We start from the raw sequence: 12,727 nt of genomic DNA on the forward strand, positions 1-12,727 counted from the left end.
ATAGAACATTATTAGGACATATGATCTTCAGTTAATATTTATTTCGATATCAGAGAAAAAAAGTTAAATTTTCCACTTCCAATGTACAGTGAATGCAGCATCATCTGAATTTGAGGCTAGGCAGATATAACTAGTGAAAGGGTTGGATAACCTTGTAAAGTGATGTGAATGACAACTCACTTAATGTCACATTTTTAGATATGAGGGTTTCAAAACAAAATACAAGGGTTGTGTTTTGTGATTTTTCTATAATATATCCTCTTTGAGGAAACTGCCCACAGCTTAGATTGTGTGAATTTGGTCGTCATACCCCCCCAAACAAAATATGCACTAAACAAACATGGATGGTGTAAGCAAGTAATCTTCCAAACTGTTAACCTTTAGAGTAATGCATACTTACTGTTGTGGTTATTTATTATTTATTGCAATTTGTCAGATGTATTTTCAGGCAATCCTCAGCCAAAGACTTGCATATGATCTTATAATCTTAATAACAGATGAAAAAAGGAGTTTGTTTTTGTTCTGTCTTTACAGAACAGTAACCTCATGTCTGCTTGTGTGTTTCTATTTATTTTTGTTTATCATAGTGACACCAATAAGCCCACAGCTGCAAGCTGCAATCACCCTATTCCGAACAGGCACGTTTTGAACAGCCACTGCACTTGTCTGATGAAATGACAGGAAACTCCAGGGCTCTACAGTATGGTTGTTGTGCAGTCATTACATTTAGTTGCTTAGGGGGCCTTTCAGGTCCTCTTGTTTGTCTGTCATGTAGTTCCTGATACTGCTTCAAAATGTTTTACAACAGAACTAACAACCATCAGCACACATATAAAATCACACAAACTGGTGCAATTCTTTTTCTATTTTCTTTTTTATCCCTTATTTTATCTGCATTTACATCTCCTGATTCCTGATTCCTGATTCCTGATTCCTTCCTTCCGTAAAGTACATTGTGACAAGTGGGTTAAATGGGTTTTATAAATAAATCCAAGAAGCATCTCAGTGGTGCTTGTTGCAAAGCAGTGATCAGCTGTGCTGTGGCTCTGGTACTCATTTACATATTGTGCAGCTCCTCTTTGAATGGCTGTCTGTATGAATCAATGTGAAAGATATGATAGCTTATCATTTTCTTCCTCATTTCCAATAATGTTAAGGTCAATTACGAAGCTGGAACCAATGAGGGAGACAGCTTATTGAACAGGTCTGTGTTGTCACTCTCACATGTTATCGTTCATCATATTGATTTGTTGACAAACTTCAAGAGCTTGGTCTTATCTAATATATGCCAGTCAGACTGAAAACTCTGAAGAGAAACAGGACTGTGCGGTGCCCCTGTGTAGTACACACAGTGATCATAGGGAAGGGAAGTATATTATGATGTGAGAACTGCTGCAATTAACAAAACATTGAATTCCATATTTCCCTCCTGTTTTACCAGGGATAAAGAAAATAACTGTCTGTTACTATCTGCAACATGAATATGTTTATTGGTGCAACAAAATGAAATGCTCATGCAGGTTAACATTGACAATAATTAATGACAGCAGGGAACTGCAGCTGTCAACTTCAGCAAATGTACCAGCAAATGACAGTCTCGTGATGGATTAACTTAGCATTTAATTAAAAATTTTATTATTCATGGTGTTTAAATCAATTAAATGAAAATATAGCACTAAATATGACGTTACTTTGTATGTTTGCGTTTACAGTCACACAAGCACTTAACAAGAAATGCATTGCTGATACGGTGTAGGACCTACCTTAGCTCCATACACAAGATGTCGGACCATCCCTGGGAGGCTCTGGTCTATTGTGACCTGATTACAGCTCATCATTTCTGCAGACTTTGTGATGTTGTTTCTCTCTTATTCTACCACAACTGAAAATGTTTGTTTAAGATAAGAAAGTTGACGTGGGGGTGGTGTTTATATAGGTCACTTATTCACACCCTCAAACACAGCCCATGATAGTATTCAAATTCTGAATAGTATTCAGGGATCCTACAAGCGGCAGGAATTAAATATAACTCGTATGAGGTTTTTTTCACTACCAAGTTACATTCAGGTAATAAACCCTTTATTAAAATACTTTCTGGTTGTGCCATTAACTTCACTTAGTTACATGTTTGAAGGTGGCATGGTTAAGGTAAGAAAAAAAATTATGGTTCGGACAAGATTACATTACAAAGCAAACATTGTAGTCATGGCCCACTTGACATCAAGATTCATCAGAACAGGCTATGGATTCTCCCTTTCAGCTGTCCAGTTTTGGTGATCCTGCAGTGTCAGATTGGCTGAAATGAGTCGAGCCTGACACAATCTTCTGCTTTGAATCAACATCTGATGTGTTCATATTTTTTCTGCTGAGCACAGTTGGAGAGTCACCATTATTCTATCAACTCAAACCTCTTCTCCTCTGGTCTTTCTCATTAATATGGTATTTCAGTCATTAGAACTTTTTTGTTATTCAAATCAATACTGAGCGCAATCTAAAGGCTGTGGTTTGTTTCTTAAATCAGATCTACTGGACAGATTTTTTGACGCTGTTCGAAGTGATCAGAGGCAATCTGTGTGTGCAGACATCACCAGCCTATTTACAGGGGTTGCTGTGGTAGCGGCACAGTCATCATTTACTATGTGGCTATACGATGGTTTGCCTCCTTCTCCTCTGTGTGGAGAAGCCTCACCCCAAAGTAGCAGCAAACTGTGGATTTACGCATCTGTCCACAGATTGTTGTTCTCCATGAGCTATTAGGAGCAACATTGATTCTGGCCAGCACTGCAGTAACTCTGGGTCTGACCTCATCATAGTGTGTTTGGAATTCAATTTTAGCCACCGGGACAGAGACATGTTTAAAAATCCAATAGCAATCACATTTCAAATCAACTTCAAATGTAGTCTGAATGTTTGTTGCTTTGTTTCATGCCTTTTAAACTTTTCTAAAATCACTTAGGATACACTTTAGATGTGCCAAACAGTGGATTTGGGTGGACAGTTGGAGACTTTTCTTACTTAGATCACATTCTTCCCAAATTATAGGCTTAATAAAAGTACTGCTGCCACAATGTTTGACTGATTGGATAATTGCATGTATGTGTTTACAAATATAGTGCTTGGTGGGTGTATATTTCTGTACAAAACCCTTATCTGGGTTAGGGTTTGCTAAGCAAATGTTTATAGTGAAGGTATCTGAACAATGTGTATTATTAAAGGTGATGATCTCATAAAGAGCTTGGTTATTGCACTGAACCAAATATCTCCATTTAATCTACAATATTTATGCACACATTCATAAACAAGCAAAATTACCTGTACACTATCTATGACTGGCTACACTGGTCATAAGACTTGTGTTCTTTAGTTTTTGATTCAGTAAATTTATGGTTTTGGTGAAGCACGAGGCAGAACCTATTAACATTTATCATGAATCCTGGCCACATTCTGACGGCTTTACACCAGGAATGTGGCGTGTACTTTCCTGAACTGCAATGCCACGGATGCTCATGTGTATCCACAGTGTCAACCGGTGCACCAACTGCCTGCACAGTTGTTATCAAACACAGGGATGCCATGGGTCATGGCCATAAAGGCACAGATTTTAGTGTCATCCATGGTTGATAAATCTCAAAAAGTGAGGAAATGAAAAATGCCCAACTGTAATTTGAGACAAGTCACATTTTCCATACCAACTTCATGCTATTCAGGGTCATGAGGAGCCTAATCAAGCAGCTATTGGGTAAAAGGCAGGTTAAAGGTTGCCAGTCCATCAGAGAGACAAACAACCCTGCACACTCACTCCAAAAGTCAATTTGGAATCACCATTTAATCAAATGTCTGTTAATTAATGTATGTTCTGTGTGTCAGAACATACTCCTTACACTATGATTATAATTGCTGTCCTTCTCACATTTTATTTGGTGACTGCTGTTTGATAGTAATGTACAAAGCTTTAAAGAGTTCTTTCCCCAAGCCCATTTCATGCAACCATTTGATAAACTATGTGTGAATCTGTGCGCAAACTACCACTATGTCATGTTTTACATTTCTGGTCATGTTTTATGTTTCTATCATGTCTGTTAGTTTTGATCATGTTTTAGATTCCTTTTGTCCAAGTCAGGTTTGTCCTTTTGTTTTCACAATTATAGTCAGGTTTTGTTTTTTGACAGGTTTTTTCACAGTTTAGGTTTTGTATTCCGGCTCAGCCGCGCCTTTTGTTTTTTTCTTGAAAATAAATCAATTTTTTTTTAGAATATCTGCATCCGGGTCCTCCTTCTCCTTCTCCATGCCCGTTTTTTTTCTCCCCCTTTGGTCTCGCTTTGTCATTGTTTTCCCTGTGCCTAATGTTACTCTGACCCATTTGCTCCCTCTGCAGCAAAATCCAATATTTGTAGATACGCTCCCTGCCTCAGCCTCTGTAAATATGTTTTCAAAATCCCATTGATGTTTTTTTTTCCCAGTGCAAATGGAAGGCTTGTAATTAGATTGATTATTTTAATACATTGAGACAGAATTAAACCCTCCTGCAAAAAGAAGTTCAATTTTAGAAGTCATTAGTTATAGTAAAGAGTTTCCTGTTTCTGAGCCGTGGATGCAGACCGAGGAGACCATTTCTATTGAATACAGACTAAACATTATGCATGCAGCAACGTTGAATGAATAATGTACGTGCCTTTGGTCTCCGTTCCTCTTCTGATCTGTGGCGTTGGTGACATAAATCCATCTGTCGCTTGATGGAAGAAAAATGTAAATCTTAAGCTCCCTTTGCATATCATGTCTAATTGGCTTCAGTCTTCAAACAGGTCTGCCTTTTAGATTAATCTTTATCATACGGTTAATCTGGCCCTCTCATTTAATGACCCTCTGTCAAATCCCAAATGGACAGCATGAGTCTCACCACACCCCTGCAAATGTGCATCTAAACAATGAACTTGTGTCCATTGGATCTAAAAATACCTTATACCCCATATAAGACAAGCTGCTAGGTATGGGTGTGGCCCCCTCCCTGACATCATGGATTATAGACTATTTGTCTGCCAGACCACAGTATGTCAAGATGGGAAAATGTGTTTCTGGAACACTGGAATGCAGTACTGGGGCTCCGCAGGGTACTGTTTTGACTCCTTTTCTTTTCACCCTGTACACATCAGACTTCAGGTACAACTCAGAGTCCTGCCACATTCAGAAGTATTCTGATGATACGGCTGTTGTGGCATGTGTGCATGGTGGACAGGAGAAGGAGTACAGGGACCTTGTGGAGGTCTTTACTGACTCGACCAAAAAGAACTGTTTGCTCCTGAACACCACCAACACCAAAGAGCTGGTGGTGGACTTCAGGAGATCTAAAACCCCATATCAGTCAGTCTGCATTGATGGAGGGGAGATAGAGACTGTTCAGACCTGCAAATACCTGGGGGTGGTGCTGGATAATAAACTGGAGTGGTCTGCCAACATAGACGCAGTGTACGGGGCCAGAGCCGTCTCTTTTTCCTGAGACGGCTCAGGTCCTTCAATGTCTGCAATGATATGATGTGCATGTTTTATCACACTATCATTGAGAGTTACTGTTCTATGCTGCTGTTTGCTGGGGGAGTTGCATTACAGACAGAAACTGTAGGCGCCTGGACAAACTGGTGCTAAAGGCTGGTTCTGTTGTAGGCAGAAGGCTGGACCCTCTCGGTGCTGTGGTGGAGAAACGGATGCGGAGGAAATTGTATTCTCTTTTGGAGAATAATAAACATCCTCTCCACAGTGTCCTGGCAGGACAGAGGAGCAGCTTCAGTGAGAGGCTCATCTCTCTGCGCTGCAGGACTGAGAGGTTCAGAAGGTCCTTTGTTCCCACAGCCATAAGGCTGCATAACAGTGACTGCTGAGTTCTTCTCAAATTGATTGATTGATTTATTTGTTTATTTAGTCATTTAGTATTATTATTATTAGTTAGTAGTAGTATTTTTTACTAGAATTGGTATTATTATTGTTGTTGTTAATACAATCATTTAAATATTTTAAAAAAATGTTGAGCTACTTGACTAATTTGAATTTCCCCCATTGGGGGATGAATAAAGTATTTTTCTATTTCTATTCTATTCTATATACCAGCACACGCACTTTAGATTATGAGTTGAATTGGGACAACATGAAACCTCAAGAATAGTTGTCAACCAAAGTAAAGGTTAACTAATATTACATTGGAATATCTGAGGTGACGATTCATAGTGTTGGAAGTCTTTCTTATCCCTTGTCTACACTCACAAAATGATTTCTATGTATAAATGCCTGTCTCTCTCTACAACAGTGGGAGTCATCTTTTTAGTGGACAAAATATATAATTGAAATGCCTAAATTTAGGCCTCTTTAACCAGCTGCTAACAGAGCGATCTAAAACTTTTAGAAGTTTCAAAGTGCTCTAGATATCAAAACAAAATGTAATTGAAAATGGCTAATGAAGCAATCAGGAGACTGTTGTTTTCCAAAGGAAAATTGCAGCATTTGTCATTTGCACAAATGTTTATGTTACTAATGAGGGACTGCTGTAAGTTGTGCAAATAATTACTGTCCTCTTTCAAACAACAACACAAGAAGTATACTGCAATGTGTCAATCTAGGTGGAGGGATGAACACACAGGGAGCTTCTCATATGGGCAGTGACAAAGTGTCCAACGTGAAAAGTCTGTTTTGAAGCCTGAGAAGCTAAAAAGACAAGTAGCTTTTTCCTACATATAGCATTTACAGAAATGTAATGTAAATTGCAGTGTTAGTCATGATATTCTTGCTCCTTGGACCAGACTTGATGCATACCTGGTGCTAGCTCTGCAGCAGGGAGTTCCCCATCTCCTTATCACTTTCTCAGTGCTCAAACAGGGGAAGCTGGAAAATCTAATATTCCGCTTCATGGTTATGGACCAGACAAAGCCACTGCTCATGGTTTAGCGCCTTTTAATTGCATGAGGGAAAATTATGCAATGTGCATTTTGCTCCCTAACTCCAACTCATGGAGCGTAATGTATATATTACTGTAGGCAGGTGTGGAGACAGAGCGGTGACAGCTGTCAGCATTGCTGGAGCAAGATGATCCCCACAGGTTTTGAGATCTCGTGAAAAGGCTTACTTGCCTCCTAACTTTTTTAAGAAACTTAGTTTGATTTGGTCCAAGCTAAATACTATGCCATGATTAACAATGATAACATAATAAATTGCTTCATTAGCCGACATGTTAATTGAACAAGTAATGAAAATAGTGAACAATGGAAGGCACTTGTGTATACTGATGCCATTCTGTGAGCCTGATTGCCTTTAGAAGTGTTAAACACTTTTTTTTTCTCAATGTTCTCTATAGAGTGACAGTTTTTCTCTGTGCACAGTGAAAAGTTTAACTCATGTGCACTCATGTTTCTTAACAACAGAATTATGGCTCTTAAGAGGTTACCGATCTGGTCAAATGGTTATCTGTTCATGTGGCTCAGTCAAGTGTTCCGTTTAATTTATCTTAACCCTTTATTAAGAACGATTTACCCAGGTTCAGTGCACATTTAGAAAGGGAAAGAAAGACCATTAAGCAATAAATAGTCATCTTAATAGCAATTAAGGAGTGTTTGGTGAGTGAGGTTCTGGAATGGACCTCCCTCTTTATGTCCACAACAATTAGGATTTGCAAACTCTAGATGGATAGAAAGGTAGAAAGATAGATAGGAAAAAGAAACTTCTAGAAAAAAATTATGAGGTGTTGAGTAATTCCAGGTGGTTTGCATAGAGGACGTGGTACAGAAGGATACTTTGATAATGGGGCTGGGCAGCGATTAAAATTTTTAATCTAATTAATCACGTGATTTCCCTGATTAATCACGATTAATCGCATCTGTACGCAAAATATAAAAATGAATTCAAAAGTAGTGTATAGCTTTCAGCATTTAGTTTATTTTAAATGTACTGCCATGTGAATGAAAGTGCCATAACATTTGTTGTGCAAACACACTTTTAACATCAGCATTTGTATGTAGTTTTTATGTAGAAGCCTCGCTCCACTGTGTTTCCTTGAATGACTTGCTGGTATCAGTTGTGTGTTTTGCCTTTAAGTGATATTTTAGACTGGAACTACTACGGTGATAAGACAATTCAGCTTGGCAGAGTTTACAGATGAGTTTGGTTCTGTCGACTCCGCCGTCTGGAAGAACTTTAAAATGAAAATGGCCGAGTAAAGCTGGATTTACAGTTGACGTGTCGCTTACGGCAGTGGCGGTCCGTGACGTCAAAATGACGTTTCAGGCATGGCGCTTGCCTCGAAAAGACGGCGCAGCGCGTTGTCGTGCACCAGTCGATTTTTGTAACTTGGCTGCGCCGAGAACAACAAACCGGATGGACCAATGTGAGACCAGGCTCAGTCAGGAGGTGCGTTTGTACGGACAGCTGTAGGAAACTGCAGTGAAACAGCACAGGGACCACGTAAACTCCCAAAACTCTTGGACAGAGATTGGCAGAACTTTGGGGAAAGAGGGAGAGTTCTGTAAGAATGTGTGGAAGAAGCTACGGGACAGATACATGAAGGAAAAGAAGAGGGCAGAGACTCGAAGTGGTGATACCTGCTCTTGACAGGGGCATTGTTTTCTTCTCGACTTACATGGTTGTAGAGTAGCGGTAACCTTCACGTAGCAGCGACACCTCTGTGACGGAGAAAATTACAAGTACTGGCGCATCGACTTGCGCCACTATATATAGCCGGCACGAAATCGTGACGTACCCCCCTCCATGTTTGGTGGATCCACCAATTACTTTCTTTTCCGGTTCCGCAGCAGACAGCAACAGACTTTAACAATAACAAAATAAATGATAAAACAGGGGTGGTCTGTGGCGTAGTGGGTTGAGCAGAAGTCCCATGTACAAGCAGCTATAGTCCTCGCTGCATCTGGCCCCGTTTCGAGTGCCGTATCGGACGGCCCTGTGCTGCGTGTTGTTCCCCTCTCTCTGCCCCCGCTTCCTGTCTCTCTGAACTTTCCTACCCATTAAAGGCACAAAAAATAATAATAAAAAAAATGTGCGTTAATGCACGGCGTTAAATAATTAACGAGTTAACTCGCCCTAATAATAAGGAAAGTGCACCATGCAAAAGTGACAGTGCAAGAATATTACTAGTGCAAATTCTGTATCTGATACAAAATATAGATAGACTACAGAATATAACAATATAGAAAGTAAGCAGCAGTAGAAACAAATCCCAATCCCAATCTTTAGATACAATGGGAAAAATCAAAAATAAAATTATATACAAAAAAATATACCTCCACACTTGCTCTTCTTGTGGGTAGTAACCCCTCTTTCAAGCTCAGGTCCTCTATCAGAGGCTTGGAAGCTTGAGGGTTATTCGCATTAGCTGTTCCTAGAATTGCTCTCTCCTGGACAGAGATCTCTGATGTTGTTCCTGGGATCCAGTGAAGCCATTCTCCCTATTTGGGGGTCATGGCCCATGAGTGCTCCGATTACCACTGATACCACTGCTGCCTTCAAGTCCCACATTTTTTCTACTTCCTCTTTCTGCCCTTCTGATGTTCCTTCTTCTTGATGTTGCTGTCACTTGGAACTGCTGCATCTATCCCTACTGCTTTGTTCTGTAGTTTGTCGACCACCACAATGTTGGTTAGCCGTCACCTGTTTATCAGTCTTGATCTGGAAGTCCCACAGGATCTTAGCACTGTCATTCTCTACTACTTTTGGAGGTATCTCCCATTTTGACTTTGGGACTTCCAACTAATTACACTATTCCTGCCACTTTGTTATGGCGTTCTATGTATGCTGTACCTGCATCTTATGCTGACACTTGCGATACGTCCTAGACCCCCAACACCTGACGAAGACCTTGTTTATCCAGGCAATGTCTGAGTTGGCATAGCTTCAATTCATAGATTAATAACATTAGAATTAAAGATAAAAACTTTTGTTTGGAATTAAGACAACACAGCCTTAAGATAGTACAGTCCAAGAGTAAGATAAAAAAAAAGTTAGGGTGATACAGCCAGTGAAGAGGCAGACACATAAATTCTAACTCACTATGGTGGATTGACAAAGAACACTATGTAGAGAGTTTTCTCCCAAAAAGTACAATAGCGTCAATTATTTTAAGCATGTTTGGATATGTTCAAGTGTTCCTGTTCTTGTGGCAAAGCCTACAAGCAGTTGTGAGAAGGTTTTCCAACAGGTTGACAAAAAGGTTTATATGCATGTTTGAGACTGTATTTCGAAGTGGTTAATGAATGTAAAGGCAGATGAGACAAATGAGATTCAATTCTGATGTAGTGAACAAGTTTGCCATGACTGGTCACAAGAAGCTGTTTTTGCTTCAAGAGAAAAAAAACATAATGACATTGTTGTCAGAAGCAATCCACTACTTTGATCTGACAGGACTGAACTTGACAGATAGGAGTATTTTGACAGGAAGCGGAAGGTTTCGATCTCAAATACAGCAGAAGAGGCATCAAAGCATGATGTGTTTCCGATGCTGCGCATGGATTTCATCCGTCAAGTCACTGAACTTTTCATCCATTACATGACCAAAGCTGCAGACTTTAAAGAATAAACGTGACATGCCCATCTTAAAAGAACTCCTGCATCTTCTGAAACAACTCTGAGACATACAGTAGCACACACTTTCTATGGCACAGATTGAGGAGTCACATTGTGAATGGCACTTGAATTGCCTGCAGGCACAGCGACCCTGTGTGTGCCCTCAGCAACACCATAAAAATCATTTTGCTGAGGTAAGGGAAACCCAGAAAACCACACTTAGTGCCACAAAGTGTAATATTCTAATTTAGTCCGTGTTGGATCTTTGGGTAGGAAAGGAAATGTTCCTCATGACTTTGGCCACTTGACTGCTTGTGCTAAAGTATCAGGGAGGTACTTGAAGCTACTATGGTAAAGGACAAGGACTGGTTGACAATATATTATTTGTAATGATCCTGGGGCATTCAAAATGTACTTATTCTACAAAACCTTTTAGTCTTTTTTTCTGTGAGTCAGCACTGTGTACAAACTTTGTACAGAAGGAGGAAATTGAAAACCATTTTTACACTCCCAAGGACTGGTGGAACATCAAATATCACTGTAATTGAGTAATGTATTTAAGAGACTGGTGTGATAATAAAGCTGCTAGGGGGAAGCCACTGCTCCCTAAAAGGAACACAGTTGCTCATCTGCAGTTTGCAGAAGATGATTTGGACGAGCCAGAATGCTCTTGTAAAAATGTTTAGTTGACAAAAGTAAATAAATAGTATTATATTGTGTTTGTATGAAGAAAGGAAAAGCCTGTATTCCAGCGTATGAACCCTTATCCCATCTGTGATACATGGTAGGATCTAGTCTCATGGTCCAAAATGTCTTCCTGACATTGATGAAAGAATGAACCCATGTCTCTGTACTGAATCTCAGGGTAATGTGTGTTATTCAGCAAGAACTACCCTATTTTTATTTTTTTTTTACCAAATAATGGTAAAAGCAAACTGTTTGGAAGGACCAAGTCAAAATCCTGGTCTGACCTCAGTTGTGTATATCATGTGAGCAAAACCACTAGCATGACAAGTTTATGATGTTTCTGTCTCATTGTTATTGGTTGACTGATTTTAATACCTGCATGATTTGTTTCAAAACATTCAATTCAATTCAAATTCAAAAATACTTTATTTATCCCAGAGAGAAATTAAATGTTGATGTAGCTCAATTAAATCAAGGAGTTATTATGGATGCTGATGGCTGTGGGCAGGAAAGATTTCCTGTAGCGGTCCGTTTTGCATCCAAACTGAAGAAGCCTTTGACTGAAGAGACTCTGTTTTCCGATAACAGTCTCATGGAGAGGATGTTCAGGGTTGTCCATAATTCTCTTGATTTTATGCAAAATCCTTCTTTGCATTATTGTCTCCAGAGGTTCCACAGTTGTCCCCAGAACAGAACCAGCCTTCCTTATCAGGTTGTTGAGTCTTTTTAGGTCCCTGGTTCTGATGCTGCTGCCCCAACAGATGACGCAAGAGGAAATGACACTCTCAACAACAGACTTGTAGAATATCTGCAACATCTTGTTGCAAACCTTGAAGGACCTTAGCTTCCTCAAGAAGTACAGTCTGCTCTATCCTTTCTTGTAGATGGCTTCACTGTTGTGTCTCCAGTCCAGTCTGTTGTCCACATGAACACCAAGGTATTTATATTCCTCAACCACCTCCACTTCTTCTCCCATGATGGAAACAGAGTTTAATCATGACCAAAACATGATTAAACATGAAAAAGTACAGAGCTTGGATGAACGTGATTACACAGCGTATTGTGGAAATGAATGTCAGAATCCCAGTCTGCTTTACTGTCATTTTAATTGAGACATTTTTTCAGCTTTTAAAAAAGGTTTGAAATGGTGAATGCTTGCTGTGTTTGCAGCTGTTGTAATCATTCTCACTATCTGCAGGGAAATCCTATCTCAAAGATGTGAGATTTTTCTTTACTTAATTGGAAGCAACACATTGGAAGTAATGTTGATGAGCTCACAAATAGGCTTAGATATCAGCTGTATGACAACCAGACATCATCTTTGGCAGCATTCCCCTACTCATTTTGGTATTCTAGAGCAATTTTACATTATCGCATTTCATGCAAACTGAGCTTTTGGATTGGTGAGCAAAGAGACTGCGACCTCTGAGAACAAAACTGAAAAACAGCACCATCAGATACCAGTCCATAGATCAACCTCAAGATGTAG

The sequence above is a fragment of the Odontesthes bonariensis genome, chromosome 1, assembly GCF_027942865.1.
Source record: "Odontesthes bonariensis isolate fOdoBon6 chromosome 1, fOdoBon6.hap1, whole genome shotgun sequence".
Taxonomy (NCBI): Eukaryota; Metazoa; Chordata; class Actinopteri; order Atheriniformes; family Atherinopsidae; genus Odontesthes; species Odontesthes bonariensis.